This window comes from Nannobrachium achirus (assembly GCF_963921795.1).
Source record: "Nannobrachium achirus genome assembly, chromosome: 12".
Taxonomy (NCBI): domain Eukaryota; kingdom Metazoa; phylum Chordata; class Actinopteri; order Myctophiformes; family Myctophidae; genus Nannobrachium; species Nannobrachium achirus.
This window is the reverse complement of record NC_137832.1, coordinates 55343762-55360500: the sequence shown is the minus strand read 5'-3', so window position 1 is coordinate 55360500 and position 16739 is coordinate 55343762.

Sequence of the window (16739 nt, the reverse complement as noted above, 5' to 3'; positions counted from 1 at the left end):
CAGTTGAGCTTCCCGGTTGGGTCTGGACTCTGGTTATATGGAAACAAAAGCAGAACTTGGTTCTGGAACTTCACAGGTTCTTGAAAGTTCTTGGTTCTGGAAAGTTCTGGTTCTGGTTCTGGCTTGGCCCTGCAGTGGAAATGCGCCTTTAGTTACATACAAAGTCAGGCCATTTGAGAGAGGCCCTCTCAGATGCTATTGTTGCCAGGCCTACGGTCATGCTGCGGCCGTATGTAGAGGAATCAGGAAATGTGCGAGATGTGGAGAAGAGAAATGCAAGGATGAGTGTACAACAGAGAGGAGCGAGCCAACATGCATACACTGTAAAGGGAAGCACTATGCAGGGGCATCAGTGTGCCCTAAAAGAAGAAGGGAAGAAAGTATAAAGAAGATTCGAGTTGGAAAGGGAATTACCTACGCAGAGGCAGTAAAGAGAATGGAGGAAGGAAACAAAAGGGTGATTGAACATGAGGAGGAAAGAACAAAGAGAGCAGAGCAAATTTGCATGGATAGGAAGCAGTTTCTGGCGTTTATCGCCATGGTGGTAAATTGCGCAATGGAAATCAAAGGCAAAACGGAAAGGATCAAGATGATACTAGAGGCAGCCAGGAGATTCTTGAAGATAGATGACATAAGTGGAGAGGACTTGGACAACCTATTGAGGGAAGGATTTGCTCCAGCCCAGGATGCTGGGTCTGGGGTAAATATGGACTAAATATGGAAGAGGATAAAGGGACTTTGGGGGGGATGTTATCATTGGACAGGTTTTTGAAACGTATCACATAATAGTACTCAGCTATAGTAGTGAGAGGAGTGCACTAGATACTCCGGTATAGTAGGTGGCGGTATACACCTTACGGTTGTCACCCGCCATTAAACCAAAAGAAGAAGAAGAAGATGGTTCTCTTTGAGGCACAATGATAATCTTTTCTTTATCATTCCACTTTTAGCCCAAAGAGTGCCTTATTGCCAACAAAGGGCATTTTGGTATTACATCTGAAAGGGCTTGGAATTAGAGACAGTCAGAACATGAAAATCAAGTATCCGAGTGGTTGGTTGGCCAAAACCTATATATAACTGTGTTATGGACCAATATTTATATAAAATATATATTTTGAAAAGCATGGTGGGGCCCCTTTAAAAATGTACAAGAGTAGTTTCATTGAGTTAACCTTGATGTAGTCGTGGTTATGATATGGGCCTTATTGCCAGGAGGTCCCCAGTTCAATCCCAGCAAGAGAGTTCTAACCTTGTAGAATTTAGATGGAGTGAACATTTGTAAATGTGGTCAAGAACTGCAAACCGTGAGCTTACAAACCACTGACATAGCTCTGGTGCCACAGAAACATGTAAAGTTTGGTCATTATCCATGGTCAGTACTACAGTCAGCATTATAGTTGTTAAGCCTATTTTCATCATAGATCCTGTCATGGTCAGTCAGTACCATGGAACATCTAACTGACAGGCCATGATCATGTGGCTATAGATATGTAAACTGATTTCCATCAGGTTTGGACACAATCTATTGGATAAATATAGGCTAATATTTGGCTAGTATTTTGTAGCATTACTTCAGTGGGTTCTGTTTACAGTGGTTAGTTACCGTAGGTTTTACTTTACTCTTGTGTTCCTTTTATTTTGTAGGCATTATTGTTCCTAGTGTTCCCTGTCTACCCTTGCTATAGGCCCCTTTCTGGGCCCGCCCCTTCCGCTTCCGCCACGTGACCGCCAGACATGATGGAGTCACTCAGAATGTAAACAAACGGGCCACCCACCCTGCTAACAATGGACGCGCTGAGCCATCTCACGCTCCCCGAGAGGCAACGATATGACGATAAAATCAAATTAATCGGCGTCGATCCATACAAAATTAGCAAGAGCGAGTCTAGTGCGAACAAGGGAGGGGCGGGCGCGCAGAGGCGTTCTGTGTACTTCTATTCCGGTTCGTCCACAGAGTCAGACACAGTGTTGTGTTGACATTTTCTCCGTTAGATAACAATGCTTTCTTTTCACTTTTTTCTACTTTTATCACTTGTCAAAAGACGTTTTATTTGGATGCTTCATCTTTTTACTGTTCATTTTCTTTGTTAGTGTTGTCATCGGTTTTTATTTATAAAGGGAAACAAGATATGTATGCTACAGTCTTCACACAGCAGAGCAGACAGAGAGAGGTAAGATAACGCTATTATTATCATAAAATACAGCAATCTATCTAATAAAACGTTTGTTAAATGTGCTTAGCAGTAGTGTCTTTTAGGGTTTGGGCCGGGGTCTTTGTTTAATATTAACGCTAGCCTCATTAGCATCTTAGCTCCGTCTATAATAGGTTACATCATCAGACTGCTGGTTCTCTAAGTGGGGTCCGGGGACCCCCAGGGAGTTCCAGGGGGTCCCCAGCTGAATTATAGTTAGGAACCAAATGGACCCTAATGCCTCGTGCACACTACAGATATATAGTTGAACGTTTAGCTTGGTAATTCAATGTTATCTCTATGGAGCATCTGAGCATCTCCTGCATCTTAAAGCTGGTTTCCATTGAGATTACATTGAATTACCAAGCAAAACGTTCAACTATATATCTGTAGTGTGCACGAGGCATTAGGGGTATGTAACTGTACAACTATGTATCTGTAGTGTGCACGAGGCATTAGGGGTATAACTGTACAACTATATATCTGTAGAGTGCACGAGGCATTGGGGGTATGTAACTGTACAAAGCATTTGGTTCCATATGTGTACACTCTACTAACGTATGATTTTACAATATAAATTGGGGTCTCAGAGATACAAATGCTATTAAATGGGGGTCAGTAGCCTAATGGATGTCAAACTGGGGGTCCTTGAAATTAAAATGGTTGGGAATCACTGCTAGAGCCGTATAACATTTCTCTTATGGGGTCACTGGCCTAAATGGGGTCCAGTGGGAATGTGGGATAATACAAGTCAATTCTTATTACCTCTTATTAATTTGGTGATTATCAAACGAGTATATGGGGACCAAACAATCTGTACAAGTAGAGTAAAAATCCTCAATGTTAATTTCAATCTGAGTGTAGACCTGTACAGGTCCATTTGGTTAAATGTATTCTTTAATTAAATTAAAATGGAAGATTTTACTAAGTAAAAATAGTCTACAGTACATGTTATAAACAACTTTACTTTTGACTAAGTCCAGTTTCATTAACATTGTAAAATGATAGCTATAATAACAGTAAATATCTGTTCTTACCATACATAAAAATACATTTAATAATATACATAGTCTTGGGTACAATTATTTTTCTTTCAGGAACTGCGATGACATGGACCACATCAGCCGATCAGGGTTTCCGATGGCAGGATGTAGCAGCAATCAGATTTGAGAATTCAACCTCTTGAAAGAGCTCCAAGAAGGAACAACAAACTTTCTGTGGTCCTTCGTGGTGAGGGAGGTTGACGACTGTTTGGTTCAGGAAAACTCACACCCCTGTACTTTATTGGGAAGGAAACTATTGATTCTATTCACAACACACATTTGTCTTTGCCTATTCTATAGCTATGCCTACATTATTCAGAACCTTATTCAATTTGATTTACAATATGCAAACAAAATCCCCCCAAAATACAATACTCTACATTCTATTGTTTTCCTAAATAAAAGGCCAATTGCATGTGAAATGATATTGCTTGTATTGTCTGAATACATTTGAATAAAGCTGATACAAGACTACATTCTATTGTTTTCCTAAATAAAAGGCTAATTGCCTGTGAAATGATATTGCCTGTATTGTCTGAATGCATTTGAATAAAGCTGATATAATTCACAAGACGTAAACATGTCATGATTCATGTGTTTTAATCGAAAATGATGAACATGGTTAGTAGTACAGAATATTATACTTCTATGGGAATACATTAAAGCTGAAAACATATATAGCAGCATAATGAATTACAATTCTTCTTATTGATGGACATTATTGCAGACCTTGATTGCAGACTGTGATGACCTGAAAGGGTAAGAAAGAAAGTGTTATTTTTTTCCACTGTGAACAATTTAGTTATTTAACTTTATACTTTGTTGTGAAATATGACTTAAATGGGTCTTTAGCAGCCTATGGTTGTCAGGAAACGAGGTTGTTCATATTTTAGTTAAAAATTAAAGTTCTATAAACGAGTCTATAGGGGGGAACAAACATGATGATGACAAATTAATTTCAAGGACCCCCAGTTTGACATCCATTACTGACCCCCATTTAATAGCATTTGTATCTCTGAGACCCCAATTTATATTGTAAAATCATACGTTTAGTAGAGTGTACACATATGGAACCAAATGCTTTGTACAGTTACATACCCCCAATGCCTCGTGCACTCTACAGATATATAGTTGTACAGTTATACCCCTAATGCCTCGTGCACACTACAGATATATAGTTGTACAGTTACATACCCCTAATGCCTCGTGCACGTGAACGGTAAAAAGATGAAGCATCCAAATAAAACGTCTTTTGACAAGTGATAAAAGTAGAAAAAAGTGAAAAGAAAGCATTGTTATCTAACGGAGAAAATGTCAATACAACACTGTGTCTGACTCTGTGGACGAACCGGAATAGAAGTACACAGAACGCCTCTGCGCGCCCGCCCCTCCCTTGTTCGCACTAGACTCGCTCTTGCTAATTTTGTATGGATCGACGCCGATTAATTTGATTTTATCGTCATATCGTTGCCTCTCGGGGAGCGTGAGATGGCTCAGCGCGTCCATTGTTAGCAGCGTGGGAGGTCCTTTTGTTTACATTCTGGGTGACTCCATCATGTCTGCCGGTCACGTGGCGGAAGCGGAAGGGGCGGGCCCAGAAAGGGGCCTATTGTTACCTGTCTTGTCTCACCTCCCTGTGCGTGCTCGTTTTCTCCACCTGTGTCCTGTTAGTCTCTTAGCCAATCCATGTGTTGAGTGTCAGTTGTGTTCACCTGTGTCTGGTTAACCCTGTGAGTATTTAAACCCTCAGTTCCTTGATTCTTTCTTTGCCAGTACTTGAATGCTTTCACAGTGTTCAGTAGAAGTTATGTCTCTGTACATGGCTACGGCTGGTTATTCTTGTGATCCTGTGTTTGGTGGAATCAATTGTGGGGAATTTGTCCTGCTTTTTTTCTTGACTATCAACAGGAGTTAATATGTTTAAGTCAGCTCCTGCATTGACATGGGAATATGAAAAATGTAATACTCTGAAAAAGGTCATACACTATTAAAGTTAAGAAATGTATGTCATACTTCTTTGTGAGGCTAAATTGTTTGCAGTACAGCTATCAGTTGTTTTATTTAAATGATTGGTGTTTGTACAATAAACACTTGAAATGGAAGTGGTCGTTTTCAATATATGTCATTAGAACATCTCAAAGCAATGCAGTTCGGAAGTTTTCTTGAATCTTAATTTAGCTAATCAATGAAGCTGGGGTTATAATGCCACAATGAGAAACTAGTTGCAAAGAGTCATATTTTCTTATTCAACAGTCAAAAGTGAAAACCGTAAAAAATGCACTTGATTTAACAAAAACATTGAAACTGCTATAGTTTTGATCAGCTGAAACTAAGTTTCTAGTTTTTTTTTTCTTTTTTTTTTTTAATGAAAGTGAAATATCTGGGTGTTCTAATGAGATGGTTTTAAAGAACAACCTAAATTGCAGTTGTCATAATGAACCCTGGTCATAAGAGGGGTGTATCTAGTAGATTCGGTCATTCTGTCAGGGGTAGAGGTGTCTGCTGTGGATTTTCATCTATTGACCTGTTGGCTCTCCTTTTCACTTTAAATACAACCTCCGACCTATTCTTAGTGTGAAAATCCTGGTTGGTGTAGTGGTAAAGCAGAGGACTCACAACCTGAAGGTTGTGGTTTTGAATCTCACTACTGGAAAGTCTTTGACTTTGGTCTTTTTAAGGCGAAGAGCATGGAAGCAGCCCGCCTCCCTCATCATTCCCTCTTTTAGCTCCGGTAGGAGAGGGAGGAGCATAGATAAAGCCCACCCCCAGGGGGAGGAGTTTAATACATTTGGATATTTATTATAGAATTGGGTATTTATCAGATCCCTATTTGGTTGTCTGAGGCATTTGGTTTAATTGTTCTTTTTATTTATTTCCCCCATTGCAAGTTTGAGTTCAACCAGGTTATTTTATTGAGGGTTTTGAGATTTTTGTTGTGGTATTTTTTTTTCTTCTTTTTTTTTGTAGTTGATCTTTAGTTTTGTTTGAGCTTTGAACCTTCAACCTTTGGTACATGGACCTTTGACTTATCTTTTGAGCCACGCTGGCATGTAGATATATTCGGGAATGTAATACTTGACCCACGTTTTAGATTTCAAATGGACAGTGAAAATGTTCATCATGAGTTTCGAACTTACAACCTTTGGTACACAAACCTTTGACTCATCTTTTGAGCCACGCTGGCATGGAGAAACTTATCTTATTCAACAGTCAAAAGTGAAAACGGTAAAAAATGCACTTCATTTAACAAAAATATTGAAACTGCTAGTTTTCATCAGCTGAAACTAAGTTTCTATTTTTTTTTTTTTTTTTTTTTATGAAAGTGAAATATCTGTGTGTCCTAATGAGATGGTTTTAAAGAACAACCTAAATTGCAGTTGATATAATGAAACCTGGTCATAAGAGGGTGTATCTAGTAGATTCAGTCATTCTGTCAGGGGTAGAGGTGTTTGCTGTGGATTTTCATCCATTGACCTGTTGGCTCTCCTTTTAGTTGTCTCTCCTTAGTGTGAAAATCCTGGTGGTGCTGTGGTAAAGCAGAGGACTCTCAACCTGAAGGTTGTGGGTTTGAATCAGCAGTTGAATCAGCAGCGGTCAAAAGTACATGACTTATCATCTCAAAGTGGTGGGTACAAAACCTCCAGGTGTATATTTAAATTTGAACCGGCATTACCACAAGCAAAACCATTTGTTGTTTATTTTAACTTGATTTTTGATGCAGTGGCTAAGATACAGGGCTTGCAATCAGGATGATTGATTTGAAACCAACAAGAACAATTCCCATGTTTTGTCTGGCTCTAGTAACTTAATCTTTCATTTAAAACTACAAAATTGAACAGTCCACATGTTAAATTCAGTAGACTAGTTGCAGCCCTTGTATGTATAGGGTTTTCTTAAATTAAGTGAAGAATTTGAGTAGCCTGCTTTTTCCACCACTGCTGTTGACCTACATTGTCTGCAAAGTCCGTAACCTTCTGGAAAGGCTGCATGCCATGCTGTGAGGCATGTCAAGCACAGGTTCTGAACATAACGCCACTGTGCCGTAGCACTCTTTACGTGGGCAGGAGTGGCAGCGTACCGTGCACGCTTCAAGGAGTTCGAGGTGTTCTTTATGGTTACCTCTCGTCTACAGGTGCATGAGAGGGTCATCGAGGAGATATTAGCATTTTCCACGCTCATTTTGTTTTCCCTTGTCTCTGGCCAGATTGTTCAGATGTACGTGATTGTCTTGGAGACAGTGGTGGAAAAAGTGCATGTCCGGAATTCAAAATGTACTTGAGTAAAAGTACAAAAGTATTGGCATCTATTGTGCAGGTAGAAAGTAAGGCTGGGCAATTCACCTTTATCGAGGTATCAACATGCGAGTTATACATACCAACGAAGACGGCTTGAAATGAGATATTGTTGTATGTGTCAAATTAATTAACAGCACACTATGCATGCACGTAGCACATGACAAAAACAGTCCATCTGTAACCAGGTGTGGTTATTTCAATAAAACCATTGTTGGAAAATGGAAATAAGGCATTTCATTGCTTTATTCTGTGTACTATGCAATGTGCATGCATGGATATTCTATTCATTATCTGGGTTAGGCAGGCAGTGGACCTAAAGCAGAAAAACATTAAAAACTATATAATGCAATTGTTTTTTACTAATGTCTTGAGTAATATCGATATCGAGGTATTCAGCATCGTTATCAAATATCAAAGGCTTTCCTAATATCGCCCAGTCTTAAAATAACTGGATGTAGCGATCTTAAACCGTGACACAATGTATTTTTGGGGGCTTTTTGCCTTTATTGACCAAGGGAGGTCCAGTAGACTACCAGGAAATGGTGAGAGAGATGGGGAGTGACATACGGTAAGCGTCATCCGGATCGGGAATCGAACTGGCGACGCTATGGCAACCATGCCTATGTGGCGGTGCCCATGTGGTATGTGTAGTAGAGGCCCTAGGAGGGGTCCACGCGCACCCCCCTTATTTTTTTTTCTAGTTTGGATTTTTGGCATCCTTAGGACCTCTAATATTGAGATTTTGATGATCCCAAGAAAAATAATGGTCCCAAGTGTGTTTTTTTCAATGTTTTATTACCCCTATGACACCTCCGGGATTGTTGACTGGAATCCCGGCGCGACTGTCTTTCGGAGTCTGTAGCTCGCTCAAATTTAGACGCACTCCAAAGATAACGATATCATTTGATTCTAGACAACCTCAGGTTTCCAACGGGACCAATTTCGTCATGCTGCCATGCTGGAAGGGGGCTAAATAGCTAAAGATTTAAAGTTAGACAACATTTCGGTGAGGGAAAAAAACACCATCACCATTTTCCAAATGGTCCCTTCAGCTGTCACATCAATATTTCTGAATGGAAATGTGTCACATGGATACCTACAAGCCTCGCCTGTACAGTCATACCCAATTTATGTCAATTTCATGCAGTTTGGGGCAAGGATCATGCAGTTTTGTGCATGCAGTACAAATATGTAATTTCCGCCTATTATACAAATGAGACCACTTTACTGTATATATAGCTGTATGAGACCACTGTATTGTATCTATAGCTGTATGAGATCACCGTACTCCATCTATAGCTGCATGAGACCACTGTACTACATCTAGAGACCACTGTACTGTATCTAGACAACTGTACTGCATCTATAGCTGTATGAGACCACTGTACTGTATGTATAGCTGGATGAGGTCACTGTCCTGCATGTAGACCACTGCACGGCATAAATAGACCACTGTACTGAAACAATAAACCACTATATGGCATATATAGACCATTGTACCGTCACATACATTGACCACTGTACTGTATCTATAGTCCACTATACTGCATCTCAACTCAAGCCAACTCAAAATGTATTTAAAAAACACATTTAACATGACCAGGTCTCCCAAAGTGCTGTACAGGTTAACAAAACATAACAATGCAATATAAATAGACATTATTGCATAAATACCTATGGAATACAAACAAAAACAAAACATTAGCACCAGTAAAGGAAACAAATAGACTAAAGGACCAAAGGCTCTGTAGTACAGTGGTGTATAGCTGTAGCACAGTGGTCTACAGATGTGCTACAGTGGTCTACAGATGTGATACAGTGGTCTACAGGTGTGCTACTGTGGGCTATAGATGCCCTGCAGTGGTCTACAGGTGTGCTACAGTGGTCCACAGATCACAACAGTGGTCTGTAGATGCACTGCAGTTGTCTACATATGTGCTACAGTGGTCTACAGATGTGCTATAGTGGTCTCTAGATGCACTGCAGTGGTCTACAGGGGTGCTACAGTGGTCTATACATGCACTGCAGTGGTCTACAGGTATGCTACAGTGGGCTATAGATACATTGCAGTGGTCTACAGGTGTGCTACAGTGGTCTATAAATGCACTGCAGTGGTCTACAGGTGTGCTACAGTGGTCTACACATCACAACAGCTGGTCTGTAGATGCACTGCATTCATCTACTTATGTGCTACAGTGGTCTACAGATGTGCTATAGTGGTCTATACATGCAGTGCAGTGGTCTACAGGGGTGCTACAGTGGTCTATACATGCACTGCAGTGGTCTACGAGTGTGCTACAGTGGTCTACAGATGTGCTACAGTGGTCTATAGATGTACTACAGTGGTCGGTAGATGTACTAGAGTGGTCTGTAGATGCAGTACAGTGGTGTAGAGATCACAGCAGTGGTCTATAGACGCACTACAGTGGTCTGTAGATGCTCTAGTGCATCTACCGACCACTGTAGTGCATCTACAGTCCACTGTAGCACATCTGTAGACCACTGTAACACATATGTAGACAACTGCAGTGCATCTACAGACCATGTTGTGATCTGTAGACCATTGTAGCACACCTGTAGACCACTGCAGTGCATATATAGCCCACTGTAGCATACCTGTAGACCACTGCAGTGCATCTACAGACCATGTTGTGATCTGCAGACCACTGTAGCACACCTGTAGACCACTGCAGTGCATCTGCAGACCATGTTGTGATCTGTAGACCACTGTAGCATACCTGTAGACAACTGCAGTGCATCTATAGCCCACTGTAGCACATCTGTAGACCACTGTAGCACACCTGTAGGCCACTGCAGTGCATCTATAGACCCCTCAGTGCATTTGTGGACCACTGTGCTACATCTATAGACCACTGTACTACAGAGCCTTTGGTCCTTTAGTGACAGCTAAGCATGGCAGTCTATTTATTTCCTTTACTGGTGCTAATGTTTTGTTTTTGTTTGTATTCCATAGGTATTTATGCTATAATGTCTATTTATATTGCATTGTTATGTTTTGTTTTAACCTGTACAGCACTTTGGGAGACCTGGTCATGTTAAATGTGTTTTTTAAATACATTTTGAATTGGCTTGAGTATAGTGCAGTATAGTGGACTATAGATACAGTACAGTGGTCAATTTATGTGGCGGTACAATGGTCTATATATGCCATATAGTGGTTTATTGTTTCAGTACAGTGGTCTATATGCCGTGAAGTGGTCTACATGCAGGACAGTGACCTTATGCAGCTATACATACAGTACAGTGGTCTCATACAGCTATAGATGCAGTACAGTTGTCTAGATACAGTACAGTGGTCTCTAGATGTAGTACAGTGGTCTCATGCAGCTATAGATGGAGTACGGTGATCTCATACAGCTATAGATACAATACAGTGGTCTCATACAGCTATATATACAGTAAAGTGGTCTCACTTGTATAATAGGCGGAAATTTCATATTTGTACTGCATGCACAAAACTGCATGATCCTTGCCCCAAACTGCATGAAATTGACATAAATTGGGTATGTCTGCACAGGCGAGGCTTGTAGGTATCCATGTGACACATTTACATTCCGAAATATTGATGTGACAGCTGAAGGGACCATTTGGAAAATGGTGACTTTTTTTTTGTTTTTTTCCCTCATCGAAATGTTGTCTAACTTTAAATCTTTAGCTATTTAGCCCCCTTCTCGACATGGCAGCATGACGAAATCGGTCCCGTTGGAAACCTGAGGTTGTCTAGAATCAAATGATATCGTTATCTTTGGAGTGCGTCTAAATTTGAGCGAGCTACAGACCCCGAAAGACAGTCTTGCCGGGGTTCCAGTCAACAATCCCGGGGGTGTCATAGGGGTAATGAAAAAAACACACTTGGGACCATTTTTTATCTTGGGATCATCAAAATCTCAATATTAGCGGTCCTAAGGATGCCACCAAACTAGAAAAAAATAAATAAGGGGGGTGCGCGACTGCGCGTGGACCCCTCCTAGGGCCTCTACTAGACTGCCCTGGGTGTTTTATTAAGGGAGGGGGTTGTAAGTGTGTGTGTGTGTGTGTGTGTGTGTGTGTGTGTGTGTGTGTGTGTGTGTGTGTGTGTGTGCGTGTGTGTTTTCATAGATAAACATTACATAACATCATCTTGTGCCAAACTAAAGTATTACAATATGCCAATATCAATATTTTGCAGCGTAATCAAACAATGCCCAGAGGAAATGTGGTCAACGGCAGTTTGTTTTATTCTTCTTCAAACACGTCTAAAGTAGTTCTGTCCCGATCATGACATTTTACATGATGATTAATTTTCATGCAAATATGTAATCATTTTGACAGGCCTAGTCTAAACAGATGAGTCAGGTGACAATCTATTGTAGCTGTTCCATTGCAATGAATTGGATATTGGAAGGCTTATTTGGAGAGAAAGGTATAGCACACACACACACATGCACAAATGCATGCATGCACGCACGCACGCGCGCGCACACACACACACACACACACACACACACACACACACACACACACACACACACACACACACACACACACACACACCAGTTCTAAGAAGACTCAACCTTCTGAGAATGGACAAAGGTTTAACTGAACCCCTGAATTGTGTTAGCTTTTGTAGATTCTGCTTGTAGCAAAGCATATTTTAATATTTATTTCACCCCAATCTGGCTAGCCATCGTCAAAGAAAAGGTCGATCCTTTTCACTTGACTGACTTAACTGGAGCTGAGTTGTACCTTTCTAGCTCAGTTATATTAGTCTGTTCTTGAGAGACTAATTTCACCCTAATACATACTAGATTTCTGTTTGCCTTTTATGGTACATTAGCAAGATTTGCACAGAGCAGACATGACAAATAATATATGACTGACAATGACTGGTACTAATAATGAAAATAAACAATGTACCATATTATACATGTACTTTAGATATGGAATGTATACATTTTTATGTTTGAAAATTGAAATGTATGAACATGGCAATTATACCAACTAGACCTTACCCGTTCGAATATATGTGCTGCAAAATATGTGCAGAGTGTGGGTTATGGGGAAAGTAACTAACTGCATAGTGCGTGCGTGAGAATATGTGGGAGCATCATAATGTAAGGAGCAGCCCATGGAGGAGTGTATATTTATGATGGATACAAATAATTTAACAGCAAAATTAGTAGAATAGAAGTATGAGGATGTATTTGCTCCACATAATTTTTCTATACCCGTTGGAAGATGAGACACACATCACCCGTTGCATGCGTGACCCATGCAGAGAGAGAGAGAGAGAGAGAGAGAGAGAGAGAGAGAGAGAGAGAGAGAAGAGAGAGAGAGAGAGAGAGAGACTGCAACATTCCTAACTGTGAGAGAGGTGTGTGTGGGCCCGGGGCTACAGATCCCATGGCCTGGAGGAACGGACCGTAACCCTGACAACAGGCTGTAGAGCTGTAGAGTGAAGAAACGCTAATAAATAGCTAGAAATTGGGAAAAATGAAATTCGGGCTCCGTCACCGTGTGTATAATGCTAATGGCCAATGCCATGTTAAATTTGAGATCAGTCGCTGAAGCGAGTGAATAGATAATGCATTTTGTGACCTACTGACTGACTGACTGACTGACCTCTCTCTCTAATTATAGTATGGATAGTTCTGTATGCTGTGTGCTGTTTGCTGTCGTGCGAACACAGGAGGACAACATTTAGTACTTCCTCCAATTTGTTTATTCTCAACTATTTAATATCCCAACCCAAGCCCAAGGGTGTGTACTGTCACGTCACGATGACAAAGACAAGAAAGTAATGGCTATAATTATTTTATAATTATTAATTAAACTATTTGTATTCCAAAGACTTTGTTTGCTTGTGCAAAATAATATGTCACACGATGCCCCGAGCCAGGGTGTTGTTAGTTTTATTCATTCAATAGACAGAGCTGTCACAACCATGACATTTAACATTTTGAATAAAGGACTTTTACTTGCAAAAGAGTATTTTTACATTATGGTATTGGTAATCAATTGTTTTGTCTTATATTGCTAAAAGTACCAAACGACAACATTTTAATCCAAGTAATATTTTAGTAAAACCATATCAACGTATACTTAAAGTACCAAAAGCAAAAGTATTCATTATGCATGGTTTCCTCACTTTCCTGCAGAAAAAAGGCTTGGCCAGGTGGTAGGCTTACAGGGGGACTCTGATGCGCGCGCATAGCGCTCAAAATATGTAAGTAATTAATTAATTTGATGAAATTAATTCCCTTCATTTGGATAAATTTTTATTTTTGCCCTCTACATAGGAGGAGAAGTTGCTTAAACAAACAGATGAACGTACGCATGATGACGCAAAACACAACTACATGCTATCATCATCCACATTTATTCAACAATGAATAAATAGGTTGCGTGCCTGCACGTTTAGGAGGAATTTTGCATAATATTCACGAGACTCTTGGCCGGGTGCTACAGATTTTGTGCCGCGTGGCCCAACTGGCCAATAAAGCGCTGCAGGAAACCCTGCAATCATAATGCATTATAGAACCAACCTTTAAAGGAGCTATAGTCAACTTTTTCTTGAAAAACAGATGCTAAAATAAAAATAATGTTTCGAAAAAAGTGCATCTATAGCCCACTGTATCACATCTGTAGACCACTGTAGCACACCTGTAGGCCACGGCAGTGCATCTATAGACCACTCTAGTGCATTTGTGGACCACTGTGCTACATCTATAGACCACTGTACTACAGAGCCTTTGGTCCTTTAGTGACAGCTAAGCATGGCAGTCTATTTGTTTCCTTTACTTTAATGTTTAGTTTTTGTTTGTATTCCATAGGTATTTATGCTATAATGTCTATTTATATTGCATTTTTATGTTTTGTTTTAACCTGTACAGCACTTTGGGAGACCTGGTCATGTTAAATGTGTTTTTTAAATACATTTGAATTGGCTTGAGTTGAGATGCAGTATAGTGGACTATAGATACAGTACAGTGGTCAATTTATGTGGCGGTACAATGGTCTATATATGCCATAAAGTGGTTTATTGTTTCAGTACAGTGGTCTATATATGCCGTGAAGTGGTCTACATGCAGGACAGTGACCTTAAGCAGCTATATATACAGTACAGTGGTCTCATACAGCTATAGATGCAGTACAGTTGTCTAGATACAGTACAGTGATCTCTAGATGTAGTACAGTGGTCTCATGCAGCTATAGATGGAGTATGGTGATCTCATACAGCTATAGATACAATACAGTGGTCTCATACAGCTATATATACAGTAAAGTGGTCTCACTTGTATAATAGGCGGAAATTACATATTTGTATTGCATGCACAAAACTGCATGATCCTTGCCCCAAACTGCATGAAATTGACATACATTGGGTATGTCTGCACAGGCGAGGCTTGTAGGTATCCATGTGACACATTTCCATTCAGAAATATTGATGTGACAGCTGAAGGGACCATTTGGAAAATGGTGATGGTGTTTTTTCCCTCACCGAAATATTGTCTAACTTTAAATTATCGTTATCTTTGGAGTGCGTCTAAATTTGAGCGAGCTACAGACTCCGAAAGACAGTCTCGCCGGGGTTCCAGTCAACAATCCTGGAGGTCATAGGGGTAATAAAACATTGAAAAAAACACACTTGGGACCATTTTTTTTCTTGGGATCATCAAAATCTCAATATTAGAGGTCCTAAGGATGCCAAAAATCCAAACTAGAAAAAAAAATAAGGGGGGTGCGCGTGGACCCCTCCTAGGGCCTCTACTAGTGCCTTGACCAGTAGGCTATTGGACACCCCAAAGTCGCACATTTTAACGACCATCATTTCGACCGGAGGGTTAGCGACTCACTCCACGGAGGTTAGGGTGAGGGTTAGAGTCGGGTGTCGAAAAGATGACATGTAGTAACAGCGACACGCTCCCATGCAGGGCTGGGAGTTGTTTTTTGTTCTGGATGTGGGGCCACTCTCTTTCTCACTCTCTCCCTCTCTCTCTCTCACTCTCTCTCTCTACTCCCTCTCTCTCACACACACACACACACACACACACACACACACACACACACACACACACACACACACACACACACACACACACACACACACACACACACAGAAGCTTTACCGGTCTGGCTTAAACAGTCAAAAAAAAAGAAAGAGAAACAAAGGCAAGCTAAATAAACAGAACACAAAGCTAAAGTCCGACATAATGTGACATGCATTATGTCACACATACTGTTAGCACACACCAGGTATGTTATGTCACCTATAACATGCATCACACATACATGCTCCCTTCTTAAGACTGTCAAAAAGGCTTGTCTTTTTCTGCTAACCACATGTTGAACTTGACCCTGCAGGTATGGTATTAACCAAGTCCTTATACAATACTATGGAAAGGTCAGGTCATCTCAAGAGCAAAAGGCCATGCAGGCACTCCCAAACCCATGTTCAAACCCAATTGTAAAGGCTGCAAGGGGACAACACTAAACTAAAGTGTTTCATTCATAACACTTTCCATTACGTAAGTTGTTGTCCTTACGGTATTTTACTGTCAGTGTTTTAAATGCTGCGTGACTCATGTCCATACCTACTTAATGATCGACTTTTGGAGACTATACCCTGGTAACAAGGACCTGGTTAGACTTTAGGCCTCCGGGGCTACAGTATGATGACCAGTCAAGTGCAACTTCTTATAATTTAGATGAAGGCCACACTATAGGTTTTCAAACTGCTGTAGCACACAGCTCCAAAATGAGCACATAAGAACGCAGTCTACAACCAATTATTATTGAGATCGCCATTATTTGAGAGCGCTGATGCCTCGTTATGCCTTGACTTATGCCATGGATGGAATGACCGGAGGATGTTTTCATAGTCGGGGGCCTTAAGGGGAGAAAATGGTAATTCTGTGCAGTCTAAAAGCGCCACAATTTGCACAGATGTAGCCCAGTGCATGCTCTATTGATTTAGCTAGGGCGTCCAAGTCGGTGACCTTCGGGGTCGCCACAGCACTCCCATCGACTTTCTATACGGGAGGAAAATACTCAGAAAAATCTGGATGTAGGATGTGAGGGGTCTAACTAGGGGTTTGTCATGATTCTGAATCCATTGCAAGCATTTGTTTTGCACAAAAAAAACTTTCCTTTTTCTCCTAAAAATGGCCCCACATAATGATGGTTTAGTGATGAGTCATCACTTTTTA